General features: G+C 41.5%; 1 long non-coding RNA gene across 5 annotated transcripts; it reads right to left on the bottom strand.

The window, feature by feature from the left end:
* Positions 1-13,431: 13,431 nt before the first annotated feature.
* On the bottom strand, positions 13,432-16,284 carry LOC109753115 (uncharacterized). 5 transcript variants are annotated; one of them, XR_012201872.1, is made up of 9 exons: positions 16,155-16,284; positions 15,896-16,041; positions 15,700-15,812; positions 15,531-15,619; positions 15,266-15,364; positions 14,994-15,086; positions 14,823-14,898; positions 14,679-14,741; positions 13,432-14,495 (listed from the first exon to the last, which is right to left on the bottom strand). It is a non-coding gene; the product is annotated as an uncharacterized lncRNA (long non-coding RNA). The 5 variants fall into 5 exon arrangements; XR_012201870.1 differs by having other exon boundaries at positions 15,891-16,041; XR_012201873.1 differs by lacking the exon at positions 15,531-15,619.
* Between the last annotated feature and the right edge of the window lie 628 nt (positions 16,285-16,912).

Raw genomic sequence — 16,912 nt, forward strand, 5'->3', positions numbered from 1 at the left:
GTATGGTACCTAGATCAATCTATCCCTAGCCGGCAAAACAATCACCACCAAAAATTCCAATGGCAAAGACCCGGCCATCGAGAACCCAGAGTGTGTGATCTGGGCAAGATCAACAGGTGCTTGCGTACTTGCTCAACAACCTCTTCAACGAAGTGCTCGTTCAGGTTGCTTCCCATGAAAAATCACATCCACTATGGGCGATGGTGACAAGCATGTTCTCTTTGTAGTCCAGCATACCCGTCAACAACCTCTGCATCTCCCTCGCCAATGTGCAGAAGAGGTCCCAGTCTACTGCCATCTACTTCACTCCATGAGGTCACTCGCTGACGAGCTTGCTACGGCCGGAAAACATGTCCTCCAGTGACGAACTAATCTCCTTCATCATCGTCGGGGTGGACATGGACTACCAGCCATCGCTCCACTCTTGAAGTCTGCACCGACCCTCTCACCATCGATGACCTGTTCACCATGGTCACTAGCTTCTACTAGCACGAACAGCTTTTTCAGAGGATGAGTGATGGCTGCTTCGTCGGTGAACGCTCACGATGGTCCTTCAAAGGGGTAAGGAGTCGGTCCAGCTACAAAGGAGGTGGTGATCGCGGAGGCTACAATAACGACAGCGGTCAAGGCCACAGAGGTGGCTATCAAGGCAAGGGCGACAGTGGCTATGGAGGCGGCCACGACGATTGCTACCTCTTGAGCATGCGTTGGTTTTTCCTTTAAGAGGAAAGGGTGATGCAGCAAAGTAGCGTAAGTATTTCTCTCAGTTTTTGAGGACCAGGGTATCAATCCAGTAGGAGACTACACGCAAATCGCCTAGTATCTGCACAAACAATCAAGAACCTTACAACCAACGCGATAAAGGGGTTGTCAATCCCTTCACGGCCACTTGCAAAAGTGAGATCTGATAAAGATAATAAGATAAATATTTTTGGTATTTTTGTTGGATAGATTGAAAAGTAAAGATTGCAAAATAAACGGCGACAGAAATATCTAGTTGACGGGAAACTAATATGATGTAAAGTAGACTCGGGGGCCATAGGTTTCACTAGTGGCTTCTCTCAATATAGCATGTATTACGGTGGGTGAACAAATTACTGTCGAGCGCCAAAGTTTCTGTTTTTTACAGCAAGATCACAAAGACTTCACCCAAGTCTTCCCAAAGGTTCTACTTGGCACAAACACTAATTAAAACATAAACCACATCTAAACAGTGGCTAGATGAATTATTTATTACTAAACAGGAACAAAAAAACAAGGAACAAAAATAAAATTGGGTTGCCTCCCAACAAGCGCTATCGTTTAACGCCCCTAGCTAGGCATAAAAACAAGAATAGATCTAGGCATTGTCATCTTTGGTATGCAATCCATAAGTGGCTCTCATAATAAATTCATAAGGTAATTTTATTTTATTTCTAGGAAAGTGTTCCATGCCTTTCCTTAATGGAAACTGGAATCTAATATTTCCTTCTTTCATATCAATAATTGCACCAATCGTTCTAAGGAAAGGTCTACCAAGAATAATAGGACATGTATGATTGCAATCTATATCAAGAACAATGAAATATAAGGGCACATAATTCCTATTTGGAACAATAAGAACATCATTAATCCTTCCCATAGGTTCCTTAATGGTGGAATCCGCAAGGTGCAAATTTAAAGAACAATCATCAAATTCACGGAAACCCAACACATCACACAAAGTTTTTGGAATCGTGGAAACACTAGCACCCAAATAACATAAAGCATAGCATTCATGATCTTTAATCTTAATTTTAATAGTAGGTTCCCACTCATCATAAAGTTTTCTAGGGATAGAAACTTCTAATTCAAGCTTTTCTTCATAGGATTGCATTAAGGCATCAACGATATGTTTAGTAAAAGCTTTATTTTGATCATAAGCATGAGGAGAATTTAACACGATTGCAACAAGGAAATACAATCTATCAAATAGCAATTATCATAATTAAATTCCTTGAAATCCAAAATAGTGGGTTCATTGCTATGGAAAGTTTTGACCTCTTCAACATTTTTGCATCTAGATCTAAAAACTCCGAATCATTGGGACGCCTTTTAACTAAAGTTGACTCATCTCCAGTCCCATCTTTATCAAGATTCATATTGGAAAACAAAGATTTAATAGGAGACACATCAATCACTTTTATATCTTCATTATTATTATCATGAAAATTAGAAGAATACGCTTTCACAAAACAATCTTTTTTAGCACGCATCCTAGCGGTTCTTTCTTTGCACTCATCAATGGAAATTATCATGGATTTGAGAGACTCATTGATATCATGCTTAGGTGGAATAGATCTAAGTTTCAAAGAATCAACATCAAGAGAAATTCTATCCACGTTCCTAGCCAACTCATCAATCTTAGGCAATTTTTCTTCAAGCAAAGCATTGAAATTCTTTTGCGAATTCATAAATTATTTAACACTAGTCTCAAAATCAGAGGGCATCTTATTAAAATTTCCATAAGAGTTGTTGTAGGAATTACCATAATTATTAGAGGAATTACTAGGGAACGGCCTAGAATTAAAGTTTCCTCTATACGCGTTATTACCAAAGTTGTTCCTACCAACAAAATTCACATTCATAGATTCATTATTATTCTCAATCAAAGTGGACAAAGGCATATCATTAGGATCAGAAGAAACACTCTTATTAGCAAACAATTTCGTAAGTTCATCCATCTTTCGACTCAAAACATTAATCTCTTCAATCGCATGAACCTTTTTACTAGTGGATCATTCGGTGTGCCATTGAGAATAATTAACCATAATATTATCTAGGAGTTTAGTAGCTTCTCCTAAAGTGATTTCCATAAAAGTGCCTCCCGCGGCCGAATCTAAAAGATTTCTAGAAGCAAAATTCAATCCGGCATAATTTTTTTGTATAATCATCCATAAATTCAAACCATGAGTAGGGCAATTATGTATCATTAATTTCATCCTCTCCCAAGCTTGTGCAACATGCTCATGATCAAGTTGCTTAAAATTCATAATATCGTTTCTAAGAGAGATGATCTTAGCGGTACTTAGAGATAAAAGCATCTTTGCACTTATTCGATGAATCAATACTATTTTTAGGCAAAGAAGAGAACCAAGTTTTAGCACGATCTCTAAGCGACAACGGAAATAGCTTCAATTTAACAATGTCATTGTCCACATCTTTCTTCTTTTGCATATCGCACAAATCAACAAAGTTGTTTAGATGGGTAGCGGCATCTTCACTAGGAAGGCCAGAAAATTGATCTTTCATGACAAGATTCAACAAAGCAGCATTAATTTCACAAGATTCAGCATCGGTAATAGGAGAAATCGGAGTGCTAATAAAATCATCGTTGTTGGTATTGGAAAAATCACACAATTTAGTATTGTCTTGAGCCATCGTGACAAACAATCAATCCAACACACAAGCACAGAAGAAGCAAGCGAAAAGGAGCGAACGAAAGAGGGCGAATAAAACGGCAAAGGTGAAGTGGGGGAGAGGAAAACGAGAGGCAAATGGCAAATACTGTAATGCGGGGGATAAGAGTTTGTGATGGGTACTTGGTATGTCTTGACTTGAGCGTAGATCTCCCCGGCAACAGTGACAGAAATCCTTCTTGCTACCTCTTGAGCATGTGTTGGTTTTCCCTTGAAGAGGAAAGGGTGATGCAGTAAAGTAGCGTAAGTATTTCCCTCGGTTTTTTAGAACCAAGGTATCAATCCAGTAGGAGACTACACGCAAATCGCCTAGTACCTGCACAAACAATCAAGAACCTTGCAACCAACGCGATAAAGGGGTTGGCAATCCTTCATGGCCACTTGCAAAAGTGAGATCTGATAAAGATAATAAGATAAATATTTCTGGTATTTTTGTTGGATAGATTGCAAAATAAACAGCGACAGAAATAGCTAGTTGATGGGAAACTAATATGATGTAAAGTAGACTCGGGGGCCATAGGTTTCACTAGTGGCTTCTCTCAAGATAGCATGTATTATGGTGGGTGAACAAATTACTGCCGAGCAATTGATAGAAAAACGCATAGTTATGAGAATATCTAGGCATGATCATGAACATAGGCATCGCGTGCGTGTCAAGTAGACCGAAACGATTCTGCATCTACTACTATTACTCCACATATCGACCGCTATCCAGCATGCATCTAGAGTATTAAGTTCATAAGAACAGAGTAACGCATTAGGCAAGATGACATGATGTAGAGGGATAAACTCATGCAATATGATATAAACCCCGTATTTTTATCCTCGATGGCAACAATACAATACGTGTCGGTTCCCTTTCTGTCACTGGGATCGAGCACCGTAAGATTGAACCCAAAACTAAGCACTTCTCCCATTGCAAGAAAGATCAATCTAGTAGGCCAAACTAAACCGATAATTCGAAGAGACTTGCAAAGATATTAAATCATGCATATAAGAATTCAAAGAAGAATCAAATATTGTTCATAGATAATCTTGATCATAAACCCACAATTCATCGGATCTTGGCAAACACACCGCAAAAAGTATTACATCGAATAGATCTCCAAGAAAATCGAGGTGAACTTTGTATTGAGAACCAAAGAGAGAGAAGAAGCCATCTAGCTAATAACTATGGACCCGAAGGTCTGTGATAAACTACTCACACATCATCGGAGAGGCTATGGTATTGATGTTGAAGCCCTCCGTGATCGAGTCCCCCTCCGGCAAATCGCCGGAAAAGGCCCCAAGATGGGATCTCACGGGTACAGAAGGTTGCGACGGTGGAAAGGTGGTTTCGTGGCTCCCCTGGATGTTTTCGGGGTATAAGAGTATATATAGGCGAAAGAAGTAGGTCGGTGGAGCTACGAGGGGCCCATGAGGGTGGGGGCGCGCCCTCCTGCCTCGTGGCCGCCTCGTTGCTTCCTTGACTTCCACTCCAAGTCTCCTGGATTGCATTTGTTCCAAGAAAGATCCTCGCGAAGGTTTCGTTCCGTTTGGATTCCGTTTGATATTCCTTTTCTGCAAAACACTGAAAATAGGCAAAAAACAACAATTTGCACTGGGCCTTCGGTTAATAGGTTAGTCCCTAAACATCCAAAACAGATAATATAATAGCATGGAACAATCAAAAATTATAGATACGTTGGAGACGTATCAATGATGACTATGGCGGAGGCTACAACATCCAAAACTAGGGCAATTCTAGGCGCCCCTACTACTACAACACCAATAGTCGTCAAGGTGGTGGCGGCTCCTCTTGACAAGTACTGAATCATAATTGTACTTACATTTATAAGTGAAATGCCCTTCGGTTCTACAAACATCACAAGTGATTGGATATTCTTCGCGTATTAGCAATGACCACTTGTCCAATATTTGGAGCAATTCTTCTATGTTCTCATCATTGATAGCCAATGGTGGGCTTGTGTCTCTTTTGTCCTCCATCGCAGATTTCGTCTATTCATTGAGAGAAATCTCATAAGGCATTATTAGTAATTTTTATTTTGGGGGGTTTAAAGAAAAAACGGTAAGATAATAACAACGAACAAAATAAACTATATGCGAGTAGGTAGGCAATGACCAAGCACTATGTTCCCTAGCAACGGCGCGAGAAAATGCTAGATGTCCTGTAAGTGCATAGGGCTTTGTAGCACTTCCACAGTAAGTAAGGTTTGTCGATCTCACAAGGAGCGAATAAGAAGGCATCACAAACCCCACAACTATGTTGCCACTTACGCAGTTCTGTACATACCCAAACCGGAGTATGAAAATCGTCTACTCTATCGGTTGCTAGGGAAAATGATGACGGTGCTTCAACAGTATAACGTTCTCGAGGGTTCCGAAATCATCACTACTAATATGAACTATTGTTTCTCTCATCCACTCTTCATGTGCATAAGTGGACAGTTCCTGGTACAGAATATGTTCTACTCTAGGTAGACTTCATACCACATATGCCACCAACTGTAGTTTTCCCATGCCGGTCATCACTAGGTTAATTAAGGGTTTCCCTATTAACGCAGTCAGATTGAGTTTCCGAGTTACTCCCCTACCAACTGCAACACGCAAAGAAAGAGGCTTTTACTATCACCTCGAATTACCTCAACATCCTAATGCAGAGCAGCGACAGTAGTATACTTCACAAACAATCATGGAGATAATGCGAGTGAGGCATCCTCTTAACCTTCGCAAAGGCTACTAACTCTAACATGAACAAGAAGATAACATATCACATAAATTAATCATATAGAGTTCATCCATATTCCCGAGAACTAATGCGACTAGTCAAACATGTAAACGAACAACATAAAAGAGAGGGTCAAGGTTACAAGCCGGTGAAGGGAGAAGGCATGGCGATGTTGGCGGCAATGGTGCCGGCAATGGTGGAGAAGGGGGCGACTCCGATGGAGGCGACGCGATGGAGATGGCGCCGGCGGAGCCTCCTCTTCTTTCTCTTGATCTTGTCCCTTCTTCTATGGAGGTGGAGTTGGGTCAACAATGGAGGTGATGAAGATCGATCTTGGATGAATGAATGATGACGATGGCGGCTAGGTTTGGAGATGTATTCGTAAGTGTTTTCCCCAAGCCTCCTTCATAGATGTAGGTTCTCTCCTTTGATCTAAGGGATCAAGATGAGTCAAATCCTCTCCCAAACCCTTCCTTTTCAACCAAGGATCATGAGGGAACAAATTGGGACGAAATCGGTGAAGAATCTCGTTTCAAAGGACAACTTTCAGGCATGTCTGCACCTGGTACGACCACTGGTACGACCAGACATGGTCGTACCGACAACCGTCGAACGTTGAGGCCTCATTCGGTATATTGCTCGTAATTTCTTTAGATGAACTCTGATTTTTGACGTTTTTGGACTCGTTGGAATCGTGTGAAAGACACTAACACCTGTTGGGGAACGCAGTATTTCAAAAAAATTACCTACGATCACGCAAGATATATCTAGGAGATGCATAGCAACGAGCGGGGAGAGTGTGTTCACGTACCCTCGTAGACCGAAAGCGGAAGCGTTTAGTAATGCGGTTTATGTAGTCGAACATCTTCGCGATCCAACCGATCCAAGCACCGAACGTACGACACCTCCGCGTTCAGCACACGTTCAGCTCGATGACGTCCCTCGAACTCTTGATCCAGTTGAGGGCGAGGGAGAGTTCCATCAGCATGAAGGCATGGCGACGGTGATGATGAAGTTACCGGCGTAGGGCTTCGCCTAAGCACTACAATGATATGACCGTGGTGTGTAACTGTGGAGGGGGGCACCGCACACGGCTAAGACAATTGATCTTGTGTGTTCAAGGGTACCCCCTGCCCCCATATATAAAGGAGAGGAGGGGGAGGCCGGCCGGCCCTGTTGGCGCGCCAGGAGAGGGGAGTCCTACTAGGACTCCAAGTCCTAGTAGGATTCCACCTCAGCAAGGGGGAAGAAGGAAGGGAGAGGGAGAAGGGAAGGAAAGGGGGGCGCCGCCCCCTTCCCCTAGTCCAATTCGGACCCAGGGGGTGTTGGGGAACGTAGTAATTTCAAAAAAAATCCTACGCACACGCAAGATCATGGTGATGGATAGCAACGAGAGGGGATGACCGTAAGCGGAAGCTTATGACAACGCGGTTGATGTAGTCGTACGTCTTCACGATCCGACCGATCCTAGTACCGAAAGTACGGCACCTCCGCGGTCTGCACACGTTTGGCTCGATGACGTCCCTCGTAATCTTGATCCAGTTGAGGCCGAGGGAGAGTTTCGTCAGCACGACGGTGTGGCGACGGTGATGATGAAGTTACCGACGCAGGGCTTCGCCTAAGCACTACAACGATATGACCGAGGTGTGTAACTATGGAGGGGGGCACCGCACACGGCTAAGAGATTGTCTGTTCTCCTTTGGGGTGTCCCCTGCCCACGTATATAAAGGAGGGAGGAGGAGGAGGCCGAACCTAGAGGGGGCGCGCCAAGTGTGGGGAGTCCTACTAGGACTCCCAAGTCCTAGTAGGATTCCCCTTTTCCTTTCCGGGGTAGCAGAGAAGAAAGAGGGAAAGAGAGAGCGAGTATGAAAGGGCAAGGGGGGGGGGGGCGCTGCCCCTTTCCCCTAGTCCAATTCGGACCCATGGGGGGGCGCCTCCTTCCCTTTGGCTTACCTCCTCTATTCTCGTATGGCCCAATAAGGCCCAATACTTCTCCGACGAATTCCCGTAACCCTCCGATACTCCGAAAAATACCCGAATCATTCAGAACCTTTCCGATGTCCGAATATAGCCTTCCAATATATCGATCTTTACCTCTCGACCATTTCGAGACTCCTCGTCATGTCCCCGATCTCATCCAGGACTCCGAACAAACTTCGGTCATCAAATCACATAACTCATAATACAAATCGTCATCGAACGTTAAGCGTGCGGACCCTACGGGTTCGAGAACTATGTAGACATGACCGAGACACATCTCCGGTCAATAACCAATAGTGGAACCTGGATGCTCATATTGGCTCCTACAAATTCTACGAAGATCTTTATCGGTCAAACCGCATAACAACACACGCTGTTGCCTTTGTCATCAGTATGTTACTTGCCAGAAATTCGATCGTCGGTATTCTCATACCTAGTTCAATCTCGTTACCGGCAAGTCTCTTTACTCATTCCGTAATGCATCATCTCGCAACTGACTCATTATTCACAATGCTTGCAAGGCTTATAGTGATGTGTATTACCGAGAGGGCCCAGAGATACCTCTCCAATACACGGAGTGACAAATCCTAATCTCGATCTATGCCAACTCAACAAACACCATCGGAGACACCTGTAGAGCATCTTTATAATCACCCAGTTACGTTGTGATGTTTGATAGCACACAAGGTGTTCCTTCGGTATTCGGGAGTTGCATAATCTCATAGTCTGAGGAACATGTATAAGTCATGAAGAAAGCAGTAGCAATGAAACTGTAACGATCATAACGCTAAGCTAATGAATGGGTCTTGTCCATCACATCATTCTCCTAATGATGTGATCCTGTTCCTCAAATGACAACACATGTCTATGGTTAGGAAATATAACCATCTTTGATAAACGAGCTAGTCAAGTAGAGGCATACTAGGGACACTTTGTTTTGTCTATGTACTCACACATGTACTAAGTTTCCGGTTAATACAATTCTAGCATGAATAATAAACATTTATCATGAAATAAGGAAATAAATAATAACTTTATTATTGCCTCTAGGGCATATTTCCTTCAGTCTCCCACTTGCACTAGAGTCAATAATCTAGTTCACATCGCCATGTGTTAACACCAATAGTTCACATCACCATATGATTAACGCCCATAGTTCACATCGCCATGTGACTAACACTCAAAGGGTTTACTAGAGTCAGTAATCTTAGTTCACATCGCCATGTGATTAACACCCAAAGAGTACTAAGGTGTGATCATGTTTTGCTTGTGAGAGAAGTTTAGTCAATGGGTCTGCCATATTCAGATCCGTATGTATTTTGCAAATTTCTATGTCAACAATGCTCTACACGGAGCTACTCTAGCTAATTGCTCCCACTTTCAATATGTATCCAGATTGAGACTTAGAGTCATCTGGATCAGTGTCAAAACTTGCATCGACGTAACCCTTTACGACGAACCTTTTGTCACCTCCATAATCGAGAAACATGTCCTTATTCCACTAAGGATAATTTTGACCGATGTCTAGTGATCCACTCCTGGATCACTATTGTACCCTCTTGCCAAACTCATGGTGAGGTACACAATATGTCTGGTACACAACATAGCATACTTTATAGAACCTATGACTGAGGCGTAGGGAATGACTTTTCATTCTCTTTCTATTTTCTTCCGTCGTCGGATTTTGAGTCTTTACTCAACTTCACACCTTGCAACACAGGCAAGAACTCTTTCTTTGACTGTTCTATTTTGAACTACTTCAAAAAACTTGTCAAGGTATGTACTCATTGAAAAAAATTATCATACGTCTTGATCTATCTCTATAGATCTTGATGCTCAATATGTAAGCAGCTTCACCGAGGTCTTTCTTTGAAAAATTCCTTTCAAACACTCCTTTATGCTTTCCAGAAAATTCTACATCATTTCCGATCAACAATATGTCATTCACATATACTTATCGGAAAGGCTGTAATGCTCCCACTCACTTTCTTGTAAATACAGACTTCACCGCAAGTCCGTATAAGACTATATGCTTTGATCAACTTATCAAAGCCTATATTTCAACTCCGAGATGCTTGCACCAGTCCATAGATGGATCGCTGGAGCTTGCATATTTTTGTTAGCGCCTTTAGGATTGACAAAACCTTCTGGTTGTATCATATACAACTCTTCTTTAAGAAATCCATTAAGGAATGCAGTTTTCACATCCATTTGCTAGATTTCATAAAATGCGGCAATTGCTAACATGATTCGGACAGACTTAAGCATCGCTATGAGTGAGAAAAACTCATCGTAGTCAACACCTTGAACTTGTCAAAAACCTTTCACGACAAGTCGAGCTTTGTAGATAGTAACACCTAACATCAGCATCCGTCTTCCTCTTGAATATCCATTTATTCTCAATGGCTTGCCGATTAACGGGCAATTCCACCAAAGTCCATACTTTGTTTTCATACATGGATCCTATCTTAGATTTCATGGCTTCAAGCCATTTCGCGGAATCTGGGCTCATCATCGCTTCCTCATAGTTTGTAGGTTCGTCATGGTCAAGTAACATGAACTCCAGAATAGGAGTACCGTACTACTCTGGTGCGGAATGTACTCTGGTTGACCTACGAGGTTTGGTAGTAACTTGATCCGAAGCTTCATGATCGTCATCATTAACTTCCTCACTAATTGGTGTAAGCATCACTTGAACTGATTTCAGTGAAGAAATACTTTCCAATTCGGGAGAAGGTACAATTACCTCATCAAGTTCTACTTTCCTCCCACTCACTTCTTTCGAGAGAAACTCCTTCTCTAGAAAGGATCCATTCTTAGCAACGAATATCTTGCCTTTGGATCTGTGATAGAAGGTGTACCCAACAGTTTCCTTTGGGTATCCTATGAAGACGCATTTCTCCGATTTGGGTTCGAGCTTATCAGTTTGAAACTTTTTTTTCACATAAGCATCGCAACCCCAAACTTTAAGAAATGACAGCTTAGGTTTCTTGCCAAACCATAGTTCATACGGTGTCATCTCAACGGATTTAGATGGTGCCCTATTTAACGTGAATGTAGTTGTCTCTAATGCATAACCCCAAAAACGATAGTGGTAAATCGGTAAGAGACATCATAGATTGCACTATATCCAATAAAGTACGGTTATGATGTTCGGACACACCATTACGCTGTGGTGTTCCGGGTGGCGTGAGTTGCGAAACTATTCCGCATTGTTTCAAATGAAGACCAAACTCGTAACTCAAATATTCTCCTCCACGATCAGATTGTAGAAACTTTATTTTCTTATTACAATGATTTTCCACTTCACTCTGAAATTCTTTGAACTTTTCAAATGTTTCAGACTTATGTTTCATCAAGTAGATATACCCATATCTGCTCAAATCATCTGTGAAGGTCAGAAAATAACAATACCCGCCGCGAGCCTCAACAATCATCGGACTGCATACATCAGTATGTATTATTTCCAACAAGTTTGTTGCTCGCTCCATTGTTCCGGAGACCGGAGTCTTAGTCATCTTGCCCATGAGGCATGGTTCGCAAGCATCAACTGATTCATAATCAAGTGATTCCAAAAGCCCATCAGCATGGATTTTCTTCATGCGCTTTACACCAATATGACCTAAACGGCAGTGCCACAAATAAGTTGCACTATCATTATTAACTTCGCATCTTTTGGGTTCAATATTATGAATATGTGTATCACTACGATCGAGATTCAATAAACCATTCACCTTGGGTGTATGACCACAGAAGGTTTTATTCACGTAAACAGAATAACAATTATTCTTTGACTTAAATGAATAACCGTATTGCTATAAACATGATCCAGTCATATTATGCTCAATACAAACACCAAATAACATTTATTTTAGGTTCAACACTAATCCCGAAGGTAAAGGGAGTGTGCGATGGTGATCTTATCAACCTTGGAATCACTTCCAACACACATCATCACCTCGCCCTTAACTAGTCTCTGTTTATTTTGCAACTCCCGTTTCGAGTTACTACTCTTAGCAACTGAACCAGTATCAAATACCGAGGGGTTGCTATAAACACTAGTAAAGTACACATCAATTACATGTATATCCAATATACCTTTATTTACTTTGCCATCCTTCTTATCCGCCAAGTATCTAGGGCAGTTCCACTTCCAGTTACCATTTCCTTTGCAGTAGAAGCACTCAGTTTCAGGCTTGGGTCTAGCTTTGGGCTTCTTCATGGAAGTGACAACTTGCTTGTCATTCTTATCGAAGTTCCCTTTCTATCCCTTTGCCCTTTTCTTGAAACTAGTGGTCTTGGTAACCATCAACACTTGATGCTCTTTCTTGATTTCTACCTTCGCCAATTTCAGCATCGCGAAGAGCTCGGGAATTACTTTCGTCATCCCTTGCATATTATAGTTCATCATGAAGTTCTACTAACTTGGTGATAGTGACTAGAGAACTTTGTCAATTACTATCTTATCTAGAAGATTAACTCCCACTTGATTCAAGCAATTGTAGTACCCAGACAATCTGAGCACATGCTCACTGGTTGAGCTAGTCTCCTCCATCTTGTAGGCAAAGTACTGTCAGAGGTCTCATACCTCTCGACACGGGCATGAGTATGAAATACCAATTTCAACTCTTGGAACATCTCATATGCTCCATGTCGTTCAAAACATTTTTGAAGTCCCGGTTCTATGCCGTAAAGCATGGTGCACTAAACTATCAAGTCATCATACTGAGCATTGTCAAACGTTCATAACATCTGCATCTGCTCCTGCAATAGGTCTGTCACCTACGGTGCATCAAGGACATAATACTTCTGTGCAGCAATGAGGATAATCCTCAGATCACGGAGCTAGTCCGCATCATTGCTACTAACATTTTTCAACTTATTTTTCTCTAGGAACATATCAAAAATAAACGGGAAACTACATCGCGAGCTATTGATCTACAACATAGATATGCAAATACTATCACACTACAACAAGAACCCACCTTTAGCAACGCATCGATGTGTTGTTGAATGTCCATATAAGCGTTGCTGAGGTCTACACCAACGGATGTATATGCGTTGTCGTTGGTGGCGTTGCAACGGCCTACAACAACACATATAATTGCGTTGGTAATCAACGTGAATAAGTGTTGCAATGCGTTGCTGGTTAACCAGAACTAGTTTGGGATGGACATAAACATATTATTGCAAGCGCTAATGCATAGCATGAACAATTACCAATATTTTATATATTACCACAACAATTATTGGATTAATAGTGATGGTGCACAAGAGTAACAAATCAGTAAATAGGAATAGCTCATATATTGAATCTGATTGGTTGCATTACATGGAACAAAATCCAAAGAGTAAACACATGATTTTCCTTACATTGACCCTGAAAATGACATCACATCATTTCTATACAATGACCATGAAAATGGCATTCTAAAAAATAAACGTAAAACTATCTTGGTGGTAGTCCCATTCTCCGCCTTGCTAGAAACCACTTAGCCATGCATCATCTATTTATCTTGGCAATCTACATCAAATAAAAACTGACATGAGTAACGTACCATTACAGAAAGAAAAAAAATCTGGCCAATATACAACACAATTAAAAAAAGAGGGGGAACATACAAAGGCTGAAGGCATTGCAATAACTAATCTAGCTGCATGACAATTACTGTTGACATTTTTGAGTGGCCAGATCAACTGATCATATATTTCTAATGTAGCATTAGAAAGGTTACCAAGCTAGGTTGGTCCCATTACATAGAAGTAGAAGAGCATGTTGTTGGCTTGACATCTAGTCTTGCGAATTGCATATTCAGGTAAGTTTGATTTGCTAAATCAGAATAACTTCACCGATGATTTGTACTACTATCATTTTGGCAATTCATCTGTTTTTATGGTTCTGTACCTGTCACGCTAAATACTATGCACACTCATTGTTATTTAGAGATTTAGATCATTTCTATCATAGTAAGTGCAGAACAGTATAACCTTGCCTTTGTGGAACCACGTACTGGACACTGATTTCTATCATAGTTATTTGAAAACAAAAACATGTGTATAGTCTGTTATAAATTTAAAACTGCACAGTAAGCTTATTACAACATTGATCATTGGTATAGGATGGCAAAAAATAGAAGTTACATATAATCATATTTTTTTTCTTGAACACATGATGCTCATGATTATGCTAGATGGATATATTTAATTTAACTTTCAGTGGCGTCAAGTTCAATTCTTGTTTCACATTCACTAAACCAGGGGAAAACATGTCAATGTAGGGCAAGAGAAGCTTATCTATATGGTGGCGCATCTTTTGTGCAGCTTCAGATCGGGCGACGATTGGTAGACGGCTGGTCAAAAAATGCAAATAAGTACACAGAATTCAGGAAATCAGATGTTCTTGAAGTTAAAATCAAGAGAATTGCATGAAGCAAGTTCAGAGACATGCAATTAGCTGCCATCAGTTACACTAAAAAAGAAGTAAACCATCCACACATAAGAAAACAGAATGCCCATCTTAGTTAATATCCCACCTGTCCTCAAAAGTAGAAAATGACCACCTTAACATCATCTGCAATCCCTAGTTCCTTTCTCATCTGATATATTAAAAGTATTTTAGTTTTGAACGAAAAATATGGGTTAGGTAGGATAACACTCTCGAGCAGAATCCAATAGACCTCAGATCCAGATTTGTGTAATCTTCTCACCACAAAAGGCACGTCAATGACATCAGTACATCGTGGAAAGCATGCACTGTAGAAGATAAAATCAGTCACGTTTTATTCATGAGAAGTGCAAGTCAATATTTAGATCTTTGGAAATATCATCACTTGTAAGCAAGGACATACTAGGGTAGTATCCAGGGAGTCGTCACAAGAATTCACAATGTGAGTTCTCCTTTGCAATTGAACAGATAAAAAAAACCCAGCTTGCATATGTAACTGTGAAAGCACAATATTAAGGTGAAATGAAGATGTCGGGATCAAGATTTACATGCATATTGACTAAATATTTTTTTCTAAAATAAAAGAAATTTGGCTCTGGAAGGAGGATGCCTTTCAGAACTAAGACCAACCAGCTAATAACAATGCAGTTAATAACAAACCACACATATGGGCACCTGCCACACATTTGAGCGATGACGATGTCCAGCTGCTACAGCGTACTCAGCATAAATGAAGTCTCAACTATAAACTGAAGATAACAAATCCGGGTTTTCCTGTATGTTAGGAAACTCAAATAAGATAACGGTGCAAAGAAGCAAAAAAAATTGTATACTGGCAATCAGTCCCAAATAAAAGCTATCAAAATTCTAAGGCACTATTAGTATTACTTAGAGCTGCAGAGTTTTGTGGCGTAAATATAAAAGATAAAAATTTATGTACCAAGCATAGTGAAGAAGTTACAGAATACAATCTCAGAAAAAATACAGAAGTTACAGAATATATCAGAACGTGTGTGCCATGTCATCAAGCTGTTATTAGCAAAAAGCCGTCATAAATTAGCAAAAAAAAGAAGTTACATAATACATTAGGATACATAAGAAGTACTTACATCCTGGTATTTCAGTGCGCACACAATTGCAGTGGAGAACTCAGAACATGGAGCGGCATGGATGCAATAGGTCAGGCGAGTGATCAAGGTAGCATAGATCATTGTCGAGATTGCTGGAAAAGAAACAGCCCTGGCATCATGGCCAAGCCACACCAAACACCAGTGAGGGTAAGAGCAGAGGGGATCAGTGCCTTACTGAACCGTCGGCGTCGGAGTTGAGGTAACCGAGGCAGCGCAGACCGTCGAGCCCGATTGATAGCCGTTCGTGCAGAGACGCGGGGTGGCGGGCCGACAAACTGGAGGCGCCAAAGCTGCGCCAGCGACCCATGGTGACTAGGGTTTCTGCGGGGGCGTGGGCAGGGGTGCGAAGGGCGTCGCGGAGGCGGCGGGTTAGAGGAGAACAGTAAGAGGGATCCTAACCAGGGATCAGCAGTGCAGGGGAGCGCCGGACCTACCTGGAATCAGTGATGGCGGAGAGAGAGAGGAATCGGGGAGAGAGCTGGCGGAGAGGATTTTTCTTCCTTTCATCCTTAGATGCGTATTGGGTGGAGGAGGTGGTGGTGGTGGATAGAGGTCAGAAGCCTTCGTGGCTCGTGGGAAGGTGGGAGGGTTAACCCAAGGATAACACATGCTATAGTTCGTTGCTAGATATGTGTTGGTATATGGGGGTGTTTGTTGTAGTGTCAGGACTAAGTTCATGATAAATTAAAGTTCAATTAATCATATTACTTAAGAACTCCCACTTAGATAGACATCCCTCTAGTCATCTAAATGATCACGTGATCCAAATCAACTAAAACATGTCCGATCATCACGTGAGATGGAGTAGTTTTCAATGGTGAACATCACTATGTTGATCATATCTACTATATGATTCATGCTCGACCTTTCGGTCTCCAGTGTTCCGAGGCCATATCTGCATATGCTAGGCTCGTCAAGTTTAACCCGAGTATTCCGCGTGTGCAAAACTGGCTTGCACCCGTTGTATGTGAACGTAGAGCTTATCAGACCCGATTATCACGTGGTGTCTCGGCACGACGAACTGTCGCAACGGTGCATACTCAGGGAGAACACTTATACCTTGAAATTTAGTGAGAGATCATCTTATAATGCTACTGCCGAACTAAGCAAAATAAGATGCATAAAGGATAAACATCAGATGCAATCAAAATATGTGACATGATATGGCCATGATCATCTTGCGCCTTTGATC

The sequence above is a fragment of the Aegilops tauschii genome, chromosome 2, assembly GCF_002575655.3.
Source record: "Aegilops tauschii subsp. strangulata cultivar AL8/78 chromosome 2, Aet v6.0, whole genome shotgun sequence".
Taxonomy (NCBI): Eukaryota; Viridiplantae; Streptophyta; class Magnoliopsida; order Poales; family Poaceae; genus Aegilops; species Aegilops tauschii.